General features: G+C 50.6%; 1 protein-coding gene across 1 annotated transcript in view; it reads right to left on the bottom strand.

Moving 5' to 3' along the window:
• The window catches only part of SUZ12 (SUZ12 polycomb repressive complex 2 subunit), a 1,189,145-nt gene that overhangs the window by 256,820 nt on the left and 917,221 nt on the right, over window positions 1-15,104 (bottom strand). The window lies entirely within an intron of this gene.

The following is a 15,104-nucleotide window of genomic DNA, read 5'->3' as shown; positions in this document are numbered from 1 at the left end:
CCCGGAAGCTTTGCTCCTGGTGCCCTGTATGATCTCCAGATTGGCCTGTGAGAGGCTAAGGTGCTGAAGCGTTACCTGCTCAGGTACCACGTTGTGAGGGCTAAATTCCCTGGCACAGGGTGGATGACACTGTCCCCCTGCTGCACCAGAAGATGTGCTGGGCCCGTCAGAAGGTGTATCAGGGGCACCTCCGAGAGGCTGAGTAGCTCCGAAAACCATGGCCTGGTTGGCCACCATGGAGCTATCAGAATGATGAGGAGTCGTCGAGACTGCTTGATCTTGCAAATTACCCTGTGGATCAGAGGTGTGGGCTGAAAGGCCTAGGCTTTCATGTCGCTCCACTGGAGGTGAAATGCGTCGCCCAGAGAGCCGGGGCCCTGACCTTGCCAGGATGCGAACTGGGGATACTTCTTGTTGTGCCAGGTGGCAAAAAGATCCACGTGGGTGTGACCCCACCTGTTGAAGATCTCCTGAATAACAAGGTCGTTTAGCTGCCACTCGTAATTGTCTGCTCCCAGCCTTCTGCGCCTGTCCAGTTCCTGGTTGGATTCCCCCTGGAGGTAGACTGTAGAGGTAAATGTCATTTTCCAGGGCCCATTCCCACATGCTGATCAACAGTCTTCACAGAGGTGGGGATCTGGTGCCTCCCTGCTTGTTGACGTAGTACAGTACATGCTGGTCGAGTTGTCCGTCTGGATGAGGACATCCTTGCCCCTGAGAAGTGGTAGGAATGCTCTGAGCGCTAGCCAGATGGCATTCAGCTACAACCAAATTATGTGGTATTCCTGTTCCTGTCGAGTCCAGGTGCTGTGAACCGAGAGCTTGTCCAGGGTGGCCCCCCAGCCCTCAAGCGAGGAGTCTGTGGTGATGGTGGCCTGCAGAGAGGGCGGCCGAAAGGGCTTGCACCGTCCGTAGGTTGCAGTCCATGGACCACCATGTTTGGTCGGGGTGGAGAGTTGGAGGAACGTTGATCTCGGATTGCACTCCCTACTCCTGGTTCCATGAGGCCACGAATTGCAGCTGTCTCCTTCTCATCCTTAGTCTGGTGTGCGGCACGGCTAATAGGACCACTGCCAGTAGACCCAGGAGATGTTGGTACCACCATGCCGAGGTCACTTCTCTAATGAGGAAGTGGGCAGTGGCCCTCTTGATGGCCGAGATTTTGTCCTCCGACGGGAAGACCTTCTCGGAGCACATGTCCCAAATGAGTCCCAGGAATGTCAGAGTCTGCGCAGGCTGCAGCTGTGACTTCTTGAGGTTGAGCGAGAAGCCCAGATTGTGCAGAGTGTTCATAAGGGCATGGGAAGAGTGAACCGCATCCAGAGATGTAGCCCTGACGAGCCAGTCGTTGAGGTATGGGTAGATGTGGAGGCCTTGCACTCTGAAGAGGGCCACCACGGCATTCATGAGTCTGGTAAAGACCCTGGGAGCCAGGTTGAGGCCAAACGGAAGGACTTTGTATTGAAAATGGTAGCCCATGATCCTGAACCGTAGGAAGGAATGATGGTGCTGCCAAATCAGGACGTGCAGATCTGCGTCCTTCAGGTCCAGGGAGCACATCCAGTCTCCCTTGTCCAATGTCTCAGCTATAAAAGCTGGCGTAACCATCTTGAATTTTTGCAGGCCTAGGGAGAGGTTGAGGGTGGAAAGGTCCAGCACAACTCTCTGGCCGGCCTGGTTCTTCTTCTGAATGGCGAAAATCCTGGAGTAAAGGCCACAGCCTTTCTGGGAGGCTGGAACTTAGTCCACTGCCTGGCTCTCTACGAGCGCCCAGATCTCTACGAGCGCCCGGATCTCTACCAAAAGAGTTGCTGTCCCAACCAGTGGGAGTGTAGGAGATGCTGGGTTAGGAAGGCGGTACCCCTTGGATACTACAGAGAGGATTCCAGGGGTCCGGGAAATTCTGGTGCCAGAAATGTGCATGGAGAGCAAGCCTGCTCCGCACTGGAGACACGTGGACCCGAAGGCGCATGCTGTTGGGCAGAAACCTGTGCCGTTCCCTTAGAGACCACTGCAAAAAGTTTAGGACTACAGGAGTAAGCAGTAAACCCAATTGGTAGCAGTCTGCACCACCCAGACTTACTTGGTAGCTGTGGCTGCGCAGTCAGACTTCTCTCAAAAAGAGTTAGGCAGTATATAGAGTATACACAACAGGGCTAAAAATACAGTAGAACAAGCAAACACTAACCAGTGCTTTGGTATAAAAGTATATAATTATTTATTTAAAAAATCACTTATGAAAATACACTGGCACTAATATAGCAAGCAAGTTCAAACACAGTCACTATAAGTATATACACATCCCTAATTAATTATTCGACAAGTCTAGGTTAAGACACCACTTATTTAGCAAAACAGAGGTGAGCGCGTAACCGTAGATCGCACTCCGATAATTCGGTTAAAAAGGGAAGGCAGAGTAGGAAAATAACAGTACCAACACTTAAGAAACCACAGCAAGTCAAGAAAGGCAGGGTCTACTGTAGAGCAAAAAGTTCATAGGCCAGGCCCATTCTTGGAGAGAGCAAGGCGGAATGTGCCAAAGATCGCACAGTGGAAATGCACTAAAAGTCTTTGCAGAAAAGTCAAAAAGAGGTTGGATCAGTTCGGAAAGGCAAAGTTAGCAGGTCTGAGGTCACCCCAGTTAGAAAGTCAAGGATTTACGGGACACCTTGGACAATCTGTTGCAAGGGAGACCAGGCGGGACACAGTACCTGAAATGGTGAGAAAGCTCCAGCGGTGGCAGTTGTTCCTGGCAGCGGGTGCAAGTCATGACTTCAACCAGAGGAAGAGATGATCTTGACGAGGAAGAAAGCTGGAGGTTGTTGCACTGCCAGGGAAGAAACCAGCCGCGGAGTACAACCCTTTTATTCGCGGTAGTGGTGAAGCGTGGCTATCCGACCGCCGAGGTGCCTGGCACGGGCGATTCGACCACGAGACGATCCAGGAAGGCGAAAAAGGCGAACTGGTTGGTCCCACCAGCTCAAAGGGAAGAAGACTCCTCTGTCGTCGGGGAAGTGGCGAGTACGTACAGCAGGGCTCCACCGGTGGTGTCGTCGTTGTCGATGGCTCAGCTTCTCCCCTCTTCGGATTCTTTAGGTCCTGGGGCGACTTCTGAAGTTCCAGTCCCCAAAGCCCTGCTTTTATGCAGAAAAAGCCCCATTCATCAGCCTAGCCGTCACTCAAACATGCTAAGTGGTGAGCCGGGTGGCTCACCACTGGGCCAATCGCACAAGAGTGCGACTTGAGTTGCCAAGGCAACTCGGTCCAGGGTGCCTAATCCCCCTCCCACACATCCTGTAGACCCCAGACAGAGTGGCACCATTTGGAGGGCTTCTGTGGAGAAGCCCGCTAAAAAGTGGAACAAAGGGCTCGAGTTGGGTTAGAGTTTCAGAGGTGAACGCAAATGCCATTTTAAAACAGAGTCTTGTCAAAAAGACCCAACCGGGGAATAAATATTAAATAAATAACCCGGCGGTATCTTTAACATTGCACCAAAAAGTGGTGCGTTTAAAATGAATGGGAAAATCCCATAGGAAATATTCAGGTGGAATATTTTGTGTGGTATCCACTGCCTCCAGCCAGAAACTCAACCAGGGGGGACTGGACAGTGCCCCCTTGGAAAACAGACCCAGGGGCAATCGAATTACCCCTACCAGTACTTCCACAATATGATGGTTTGTACTGGTTCTGTTCACAATTTGAGACTAGTAAAGCCAATGGTGACTTACATGCCCTGGGAGACAGTAGTCAGTCCCAGGGTATGGAGTCTATGTTTGGGGGTCACTATGACACCCGTGTTACAGCACTGAGGGTGCTGTGTAACCCACATACCAAAAACACATGAAGCCCTATGGAGTAAAAGACCCCATAGCCCATAAAACACATTCACAGTCAAAGCACATACTCAAATCATGCCTAAGAGTGGGAGAAAAAGAGTCTCACTCTCAGCAGGAGAAAAAATAAACCCCAAAAATCCAGCAAAGCGGCTGGGGGACTCACTAGGTTTGGAAAATTAGCCTTAACAGAGAATTCTCCCTAACACGTGTCATGCCTGCTTTCCCTCGGAGGCTGACACTGAGGAGGGGGACTGGAAAAAGCCTGTAACCTCTCTGCCCCCCTTTGTTGTTTGCGCCGGTTCTGAGACGGCAAGCGGTCCGGCTGCCTGGATCTGCGTTTCTGAAAGCCATGGAACCCTCTATATTTACGACCCTTTTCCGTGCGCTGAGATTGGGTGTACCATTTGGGCGTGGTCTTAGTAAGAATGGATAAAGACTTTTCCGTTTGTGAGGCATTTTTCTTTTTGTTCAGCTCTTCGTCCGTAGAGGAGTGGAAGAGGTCCCTCCCCCCCTCCCTCAAACGGTAGATCTTGAATTTCGTTGCCCGGAGCCAGGCATTTCTTCTCAGGTCCGTGGAAATACTGATGTCACGGCCTGAGGTATAGTTATGAGCAACAGTGGATTCCATGAGGTCATGTGCCACCAGCTTGGCTTCAGCTAGCCCTGCCTTAAAGTGCGATTGGCACTGGGTGGGGAGTTCCGTGAGGAAGTCCCCAATTTCCCACCATAACCTTTGGTTGGCGTCAGCCAGCATGGCGTCTGCGTTGGCCTGACGAAGGTGCACAGATGCGCTGGAGTAGACTTTCTTGCCGTACGCCTCCAAGATCTTCTCCTCCTTGCCTAGCAGCGCCGCAGAGGAGGAGGCTGAGGACGACTGAGGCTTGGAGTATAGGGATGCCGCAGCGATCACAGAGGAGTGTGGCTGAGGATGGGTCGAGAGCAACAGTTTATCCCCCTCCATCTGCCTGTACTTGGCGTCCAGGCATCGATTGACTAGCTGGGCCGAGTGGGGCTTGAGCCAACCCTTCTTGGCCAGGGTCACTAGATCAGTTTGCAGTGGAATCCCTGTGTTGGCAGAGGGGCGTCGCGTGAGGACTTCAGCCAGAACCCCCTCTGCCGGCTGTTTGACCTCGGGTTGGGGGAGGCCCAGGTACTCTGCCAGGCCAGCAAGACGTTTGTGGAAGTCCCTGGCTGAGGATGATGTGTCTGAATCCTCCTCCTCATCCATATCCTGCAGATCTGGAGGATCCTGTGGAGAAGTGGATGGCGCCGGAGGCTGGGTTACAGGGACCTTAGCCAGAGGCTGAGGAGGTTGTAGAGTTGGCGGTGGCACCAGCTGCACCAGTGCCTGGGGGCCCGATGGAGGCATCTGTGGTGCCGCTAGCATGGTGGGGATTACTTCCCTGATGGCGTCCTTGATGATATCCCCCATCTGAGGAGACATCATGAGGCCGAGGTACTTCTCGAAGAGCACCTCCTCACCAGCCAAAGAGGTGGCAGAGGGTGCCGACAGGGTAGAGGGGGGCTGGAGCCGCTGCATACCCTGTCCATATGGAAGCAAAGGAAATCTGCCCTGCGAAATGAGGGGTAGACTGTTGGCCACGTACCTGGTTGAGGCCAGTCCCACCATGACACTAATTCTTTGCCAAATTCCTGGAATGGCGTCGGACGGGTGCCTCTCTCAGGAACGGCAGCCATTTTGTTGAGCTGCCTGTTGCGTGCCTGCGACGTGGTGCTTGGCCCGCTGGGTCCGGCCTCGTCCAAGACTCTTGCGTGTGGATCACGAGGTCTACCCTGCTCCTCGGGCATCGGCCCGGTAGGTGTGACACCCTCGACCTGAGGGTCGATAGAGCTGCGTTTAGGCATCCCCCCCTGACTTATTTCCAGTATTAGGGCATAGCCCCTCGGATATATCGACGGTATAAGGGCGTAGCCTCTCAGCCACTCAGCCATGGTGCCGGTAAAAGGGCAGAGCCCCTAGGGTGTAGACCCGGTAAAATAAAACCTTCTGGTCCCTCAACACCGCGCCCAGGAGGATCCCTCGACCCGAAGGCCGGTAGCAGCCTTGGTACACGTGCCGGTAGAAGGGCCCGACTGGTCCCCTCCTGTGTGGGAGAGTCCATGGGAAGGAGTCTCCCTTGCAGGGTGCGCTGGAAAATATCGACCCTGTTAGGCAGAATCCTGGGCAGTGCCCTTAGGGACCACTACACAATATTAAGACTACAGGTGGTAGTACAATTTCACCTTTGGTACAAGCCTGTACTACACAATTAGAGCGGTAGCGGAGCAGCTAGGCTTATCTCAAGAGCGAATGAGCAGTAGTGGAGATTACACAAAGGACTACAATTACTGTGACTCAAGCAAACACTGACTCAAGGTTTCTGGTTAAAAAGTAAAAATACCTTTATTTTTAGACCATCTGTTCACAAAACACTTCACTTCTATTAAATTAAAACCACACTTCAAATGCACTGCACACAACCAATTCCCCTTGTGCAGAACAAATCAAGGTAAGTATCTTTGGTTTTGACAGACCGGTGTTGTGCAACAAATACGTTACCGGGGGTTGTTACGCAATCACTTTAACAGTAATGACCGTTTGGTCTTACGAAAAAGAAGCGTACCTGCGAGAAGAAATGTTACCGTAGTCAAACACACTTAGCACATGAATTAACACAAGAGAGTTGGGGACAGAAATTATAGGCAATACTTTTGTCAAGGCAGATAGAATCAAGAGACACTTTCTAAAACGTAGATAAAAGTCAAGAGGTCTGCGCCAGTGTCAATGGGACAGGGGTCCTGTTGTCGAGGATCACAAGGTTAGAACAAATCACGATTCGAGATTGCCAGGAGTACTTAGATATTGTCAAAAGGGAAGCAAAAGTTAAGACGGAAGGAAGATAAGGACAAGCCTTTGGTGAGGAGAAGAGGGTTCACCCTAGTTCCTCGAAGTCGGACACAGTACCTTATTCGTATGAAGACCAGCTGGTTCTACGGCAGTTGTTCCTGGTAGTTCCTGCAGACTCACGGTTCCTGAAGCTTCAGTCGTGGGGACAAGAAGGACGACGTCTGGAACGATCTGCACTACCCAGGAATGAAGACAGCAGCAGCAAAGCAAACGTGAATAAAAGGTGTGCTCCTTTAAAACAGGAGAGGCTCTTCAGGTGGCTATCCGGACCACTACAGCTGTGTGCTGCAATTTCGACCAAGAAGAGGGTCCTCTGGCTGTGGAAGGTGAGCTGGTTGATCCCACCAGGCTCAAGGGAAGAAGACTCCGGACTGGATCTTCTCTCGTCGTTGAAGGGTAGATAGCTCAGGACTGCAGCAGGGCTTCACCGGGACTCACAGCAGCTGTCTTCTTCTCCGCTTCTATTCAGTTCCTTGCAGTTCCAGTGGGGACTAACTTCCAGCCCAAGAGTCCTCCCTTTTATGCCAAAATCGCCCATTCACACAGCCCTGCTATCAATCACTCAGCAGGGGGGTTGTCCGGCCCGGACAACCAACTCAGCCAATCAAGACAAAGTGCGACTCGGGTCTCCAAGGAGACCCTGTGCAGGGGGTGACTATACCCCTCCCTCACATGCAGCCCACCTAGACACCCAGATGCCAAAAGGAGGGCTTCTGGACAGAAGCCCGCCAAAGGTCGGCGAACAAAGGAGGCAAACCTGGTTTGACGCGCAAATTAAAACACAAGAAGGACTTTAACAAAAAGAAATGGCAATAAAACCCAACCGGAGCCGAAATAAGTATTTGGTCAAGCGGGTTTAAGTTCGAGGCTAAGATAGACTAAAACAGTACCACGTTTATATAGTGTAATCGCAGTATAAAAGTTAGGGTAGATATCACTGCCACCAGCCAAGTCTTAGTGTTAAGAGAGCAAAATAAAGCTCAGAGAAGCACAGACAACAAGGGGTAGGAATTAACCCTTTCCAGTACTCTATGTAAGATGGGGTGTACTGGGTCTGCAGTTTAAAGGACTACATAAAGTAAATGGCAACTTTACCTGTTCCTGGGGGACAGTAGTCAGCCCCAGAAAAATGGAGTCAGGGGGAAGTATCAAAGACAACCCTGTGTCACTGCATTGAAGGTGCTGTGTAACACACAAAAAGTGGGGCTCATGGAGTGGTGTAGCTTCAGAGCCCAAGATCACACAAACAGTAGAAATACACATGGCAAAACACATGTAAGAGTGGGAAAAAGGCTCATGCTGTTACCAGGAGGAAAAAATAAACCCCTGAAATCCAGCAAAGCTGCTGAGGGACTCACTAGGTGAGTGAAATTAGCCATAAATGAGAATTCACCCTAACACCTACCTTGGGCCTGGTTAAATGCTTCACAAAGTTCTTCAGATCCTCTGGAGGCGACCTCTAGAAGAGCTCCCTCCACCTGGCTAGTCTGTTCTTCAGCGCCTCACATGCCAAACATGACTGCCAACCGTGGTCAGAGCCAAGGCAACTTAGGCAGAGGGCGTGGGGGTCTGAAATTGGGAAGAGCCCGCTGCAGGATGGACACCTGCTGAACCCTGTAGAAGTCGACATGCACCAGGGAGGAGAGTGATGCCCAAGGACAGAGTAACTGAATGATAGATAAGACACAAAAGACAAGTATACACGCGTGGAAATACATGGCCGAAGCCAAACCCAGGAGTGCTGGTGAATTCGGCCCGATCCCGTTGACGCGGAAAAGGGGTCTGGGGTGTGGCGCCGGAAGGTGTAGTCAGGGCAGCGCATGCTCCCTGGGCAGTGCCTCTAAATTTAAAAGGGGAAGAAGATTTTTTCTGGTGAAAAAGGTTCCGTCTCCCGTCTTGGAAGGGATGCCCATACAGTATGGAGGAAAGGGGACGGGACGTAAGAGTATTATAAGTTACTCATTGTAGTGACAAAGTAATCTTAGTCCATAGTCACCTTTCCCCCATACTGCATGGGCGTACCTGCATGGACGGGAGAGGGAACCTTTTTCACCAGAAAAAACCTTCCCCTTTAAATTTAGAGGCACGCAGGGGTGCGGCCCTGTGTGTCATGAACTTCAGATCATGCCCCTTTTGGACCTCCTGGTCCTTGTCTCAACGGGGTTTACATTCCGTACTACTTCCAACATGGCCGTCCAGAGCTGAAGCCCTTGCTCGCTCTATGCACTGAACGCTGCGTGATCTATTTATAGACCACGCCTTCCGCGGCTCCGCGCGTCTCAATGCTATTGCAGAGTAGCCCAGACGTGTGTTCGTAGCTCGTGGTATTGTTTCCTTTGTCCCAGTGCTATTTCCCGCTCCTGTCCCTTTACCCCTTCCTGGCTCAGAGAATTTCTAGCCTTTCCCAGACTCCCGGATTCCTGGACTACGCGCTCCCGGAACTAAACGCAACCTGGAACCAGACGAGACTCTAGCAGCGCTGTTCAAGACCAGGAGCGTTCGCAAGAAGGCAGCGATTGAAGACACCGGCAAACTCCGGATCCAGGTGAGAAGGGGGGGGGGGGGGGCTCCTTGACAGTTTGAGACGCCACCCGATCGAACCTATAAACGAGATGGAAGCCGCCGTGCAGGACTTAATGCGACACCTGCAAGAATTATCAACCGAGGTTCAAAACCTTAAGGCGGAAAACACACAATTGGTCTTACCCCGGGATTCTGTTACAAAGGAGGGCGCCCTGTTGGGCGGTATTGTTGACAAGTTTGATGGTTCGGCAAAAACACTTCGCGGATTCCTGGATTCATGCCTGGTCCACTTTACCTTTAAGCCCTATTATTTCTCGACTCCTAGGACTAAGGTTGGTTTCATCATATCTCACCTTTCCGGCAAAGCCTTAACTTGGGCAACACCCTTGTTAACTCCGGCGATGCCCTCCTAGATGACTATGATGGGTTCATACAGGCCCTTAAAGGCATGTTTGACCGTTCAGAGCAGGTCTATACTGCCCAAGAACGCTTGCTGGACTTTCAACAGGGCTCCCAAGATATGCTCACTTATGTGACCAGATTTAAACAATTGGCCAAGGAAGCAGACTGGTCCTCTGAGGCTAGTTTTACTCTGTTCAGGAGAGGCCTAAACGATGAGATCAAGGATGAACTGGCCAAGGTGGCCAGACCAAATTCATTCCAGGCACTAATGGACCTGGCCTTGCAAATAGACTTCCACATACAGGAAAGGAAGGCTGAAAGGAAGAAATCCAAGGGAAACCCACCCAAGACGTCCTTTGAGAGTACAGCCAGAACGGACGCAAACCCAAGTCCAGCCCCTGAACCTGAAACCCATGCAAATTGGAGCCTTTCGTGGACCCATATCACCTTAAGAAAGATTGAGAAGGATCCATACGGGTTTTTGTATGTATTGTGCTTCAGACAAACATTTGGTCAGGGAATGTCCTCTGGCACCTCCTCGGCGTTCGGGAAACGCCAGCTCCCGATCTTAAATGGAGCAGAGATTCGGGAGAGAGATGTTTGCTCCACATCAATTCCATCCTTGAACCCTCCTAGACAAACCAGTTTGGTGATACTACAGGCCTTACTGTGGCCCTCCAAAGACAAGACCTATCCCATTCTGGCCTTGGTGGATTGCGGAGCTATGGGAATTTTCATTGATCAAGACTGGGTGGTTAGTCATCATATTCCGTACGAGACACGAAACACCATGCAGCCGGTGGAAGCAATTGACGGAAGACCCCTCTCTTCAGGACCCATAAGTCTGCAGACTAAAAAGATCCAACTTTCCATAAACCATCATCAAGAGCGGATTACATTCGACATCATTGAGTCAGCCCATTACCCCATGGTTTTGGGAATGCCCTGTTTACAAAAGCACAATCCGTATATCAATTGGACAGCAGGATCATTATTCCTGGGATCAGAGTTCTGTATGTCCCACTGCCTAACCCTGGACCCCTCCCCGGTAACTTCTAAAGAACCACCAAGAGACCAAGAAACACCACTCATGGTTTCCAATATCATACAAGTTCCGGAGGCCTTGCAGGGATATACGGATGTATTTTCTACTGCCATAGTCCAAGCCTTGCCCCCCCACAGTCCCCAAGACAGTGCTATAGATATGGATCCCTCAGCTGTAATTCCCTTTGGCAGAATGTTCATTCTTTCCGAACCTGAGAAAAAGGCCCTTCGGGAATACCTAGACACTAATCTTGAAAATGGCACCATAAGACCCTCGAAATCTCCAGCGGGTGCTTCGTCGTTCTTCGTTCCCAAGAAGGATATCAAGGAACTCAGACCTTGTCTCGACTATAGAGGGTTAAATCAATGCACCCTCAAGGATCGGTACCCACTGCCCCTGATCTCGGATATCCTGGAAGCTGTTAGAGGAGCCGTAATATTCACCAAATTGGATCTCAGGGGTGCCTACCATTTGATCCGTATCCGGGAAGGAGACGAGTGGAAGACCGCCTTTAGAACACCCTTTGGCCACTACGAGTACCTGGTCATGCCCTTTGGACTAGCCAATGCCCCAGCAGTATTCCAACGTTTTATGTATAGGGTGTTCTCTGATATGTTGTTTCTCTTCGTCATTGTCTATCTGGACGACATATTGATTTTTTCCAAAGACCCTCTGAAGCATGAAGGACATGTTAAGGCAGTTCTACAAAGACTCCGGGAACATCACCTCTTAGCCAAGCCTGAGAAATGTTTGTTTCACGTTACCTCCGTGCACTATCTGGGATTTATCCTTAGTCCAGAGGTGATTGGCATGGACCCTTCAAAAGTAAAGGCCATTCTCGCCTGGCCTACTCCCACGTCCGTGAAACAAATCCAATCCTTCCTTGGACTAGCCAATTTCTACCGCAAGTTCATAGCCACCTCTTCCTAGATTGTACAACCCATAGTGGCTCTGCTAAAGGAGGACACCCCATTTGTCTGGTCAACATTACAAGAAACTGCATTTCAGCGTTTAAAGACCGAGTTCACACAAGCTCCCATTTTGGCTCAACCCGATACAAGTCGACCCTTTTTAGTGGAAACGGATGCTTCTAATTACGCTATAGGAGCAGTGTTGAAGCAGAAGATGGTGGACGATTTGGAACACCCTGTTGCTCATCTTTCAAGAACCTTAACTCCTAGTGAAGCACACTACTCCGTCCTGGAAAACAAACTCTTAGCCATTCGCCAAGACTTCACTGAATGGCGATACCTACTTCTGGGAGCCAGACATCCTGTCCAAGTCCGTACTGATCATCGAAACCTTCAGATTCTACAGTCTCTGGAGTGCCGGAACAGTCAGGCACGTTGGGCCTACTTTATTGCCCAGCATCAGTTCCACATTACCCATGTCCCTGGATCACAGAACCTGATCGCTGATGCCTTGTCTCGTTGTCTTGACTACGTGACCACTGAAGATAAGGTATTTCCTAAAATGTTCTCTCCCACGATCTTGGTAGCCCAAGCAGTTGATCTCCTGGAAGAAGTCCGATCACAAACTCAATCCTGGGAAAAATGGAAGGACATCTCACCACGAAATCACTGGAAATTAAAAGCCAAGGAAGGCTACTTATTCAAGGACAATGCACTACTCATTCCTACACGGAAGTTGTAGCAAAAAAATAAAACTTTGTCATGACACACTCCATTCCGGGCACCAAGGTATCACCAACACCCTCTGTCTTATACAGAGACAGTTCTGGTGGCCTAAAATGAAGTCTGACGTACAGCAATACATCCAGGCTTGTATAACCTGTGCCCAAAATAAACATGATAACAAAAGACTGGCGGGTCTTCATCTTCAGCCCACTCTACCCTCTAAACCATGGGAAATCATTGCTACAGACTTCATAGTGGAGTTACCACCTTCCCGAGGATATACTACCATCATGGTCACCATAGATTTGTTTACCCATATGGCCCATTTTACGCCACTGATGAAACTACCCTCCTCTTGAGAGCTAGCTGGAATATTTCTGGAACACATATTCCGACTACATGGGCTTCCTTCCAAGATCATATCTGACCCGGGTCCCCAATACATTTCACAATTCTGGAAACACCTCTGTCGGGTACTAGGAATCCAACGTGCCCTCTCTACAGGATATCACCCCCAAACCAACGGAGCCACAGAACGTGCAAATCAGACCCTCGAACAATACCTCTGATGTTTCGCCACCAAGGTCCAGGATGACTGGTCTCTCCCGATACCCGTTGCGGAATTCGCTTACAACAACTCCGAACACTCAGCGCTACAGACCAGTCCTTTTTATTGTAGCAAGGGGTTCCATCCATCGGTCTTACCCTCGGTTCTTCCTTACCCTACACCAGTACCTACTGTTGACTCCTGGATCGAAACTATTATCAACATTCACTGGGAGGCTAAAGAACACTTAGAGAAAGCCAGATTACAGACCAAAAGGTATGCGGATTCCAAGAGAAGACCAGGTCCTTCCTATACGGTCGGTGACCGAGTTTGGTTGTCATCAAAACTACTCCCCCGACACTTGTGACCAAACAAGCTGGCTCCCTGCTACTATGGTCCATTTCCCATCAAGGAGATTATCAATCCTGTCTCATATCGAATCAAGCTACCCGACTCCTGGAAAAGAATTCATCCAGTTTTTCACACATCCCTATTGAAGCCCTACATCCAATCCTCTCGAAAATCCAGTAGACCTCCTCCTCTACTGGTTGACAATCAACTGGAATATGAGGTGTCCCGGATTTGTGACTCCAGGTATAAGCGATGCCATCTTCAATACCTAGTGGAGTGGAAAGGATATCCTCCTAGCGAAATGACCGGGGAACCGGTTTCAAATATCAAGGCTCCTCGGTTGCTCTGAAGATTTCACCTAATACATCCGGGCAAACCTGGAGGAAAAGGCCTTCGGAGGAGGCATGCTGTCATGAACTTCAGATCACGCCCCTTTTAGACCTCCTGGTCCTTGTCTCAACGGGGCTTACATTCCGTACTACTTCAAACATGGCCATCCAGGGCTGAAGCCCTTGCTCGCTCCATGCGCTGAACGTGGCATGATCTATTTATAGACCACGCCTTCCGCGGCTCTGCGCATCTCAATGCTATTGCAGAGTAGCCCAGGCGTGTGTTCGTAGCTCGCGGTATTGTTTCCTTTGTCCCAGTGCTATTTCCCGCTCCTGTCCCTTTCCCCCTTCCTGGCTCCGAGCATTTCTAGCCTTTCCCAGACTCCCGGATTCCTGGACTACGCGCTCCCGGAACTAAACGCAACCTGGAACCAGACGAGACTCGAGCAGCGCTGTTTAAGACCAGGAGCGTTCGCGAGAAGGCAGCGATCGAAGACACCGGCAAACTCCGGATCCAGGTGAGAAGGGTTATCCTTGACACTGGGAGCAGGCGCTTCCCCGACTCCGCCACCACACCTCAGTCTCCATAGACGTGTCGACAACAGATTTAACATTGCCTAATGACAGTTTTATTAGGGGGGAGGTTGGTGGGACGTATGGAGTAAAGGGGACTAAGGATTAAGTACGTTAGTCACTACGGTGAGTAACTTATAATTACTGTTATGTCCCGTCTCCTTTCCTCCATATTGCATGGTGATTACAACTGAGTGTAGCCCCAGGGTGCAGTGGAGACCCTCCTTAAGCAAACAGGTTTCTAAGAACCTCCTGTCCAAAAGCCGCACCTGATCTAGAGCCGGCATCCAAACAGTAGTGCTTTCAGAAAGCCGAAGGGGTAGCCTATGTGGACACCCTGCTTATGACTTGCCTGGGGACATGCCGTTGGAAAGCGATGGCCGTTGCCTTGGCTCAGACCGCGTGGGCGTGCATTTTGGCCGGCAGTGGCCCGATACCCCGATACCCCGGTTTTGATCCTCCGAAGTTGACAAAAAGAGCTTCTTGCGGAAGTCCTTTATCCTGTTCATGTAGAATTTCAGGGCAAGCCTGACATCAAGGCAGTGCATAACTCTCTGTGCCTCGTCTTTGGGCTCAGCAAAAAAACGTGGGCAACAAAATCTCTTAGTTCTCTTAATTCGGATGGCACCTTAGGTAGGAATGCCGGGTGCGTCCGTAGGACTACCATGTCCTTGTAAAACGTAGTGTATGGCTCTGAGGCGACCAGCGCCTGGATTCTGCGAGCCGAGGCCGACTAACAAGGCTGTCTTAATGGTGACCAGCCTGATGTCCGCAGACGCCATTGGTTCAAATGGTTTGGGCGCCAGAGCACCCAAGACTGTTGAGCTCCCACACGGGGTGCGGCCTCTTGATGGGCGGGTAAAGCCTGGCGATACCCGTCAAATGTCTCTTGACAATTGGGTTGGAAGAGGAAAAAATCTCCTCCTCGAGTTTCTATATGCCCCAATGGCTGC

The sequence above is a fragment of the Ambystoma mexicanum genome, chromosome 3q, assembly GCF_040938575.1.
Source record: "Ambystoma mexicanum isolate Mex_15411 chromosome 3q, UKY_AmexF1_1, whole genome shotgun sequence".
In the NCBI taxonomy this organism is placed as follows: domain Eukaryota; kingdom Metazoa; phylum Chordata; class Amphibia; order Caudata; family Ambystomatidae; genus Ambystoma; species Ambystoma mexicanum.
The sequence above is the reverse complement of the archived record's forward strand: the minus strand, read 5'-3'. Positions and strand labels throughout refer to the sequence as shown.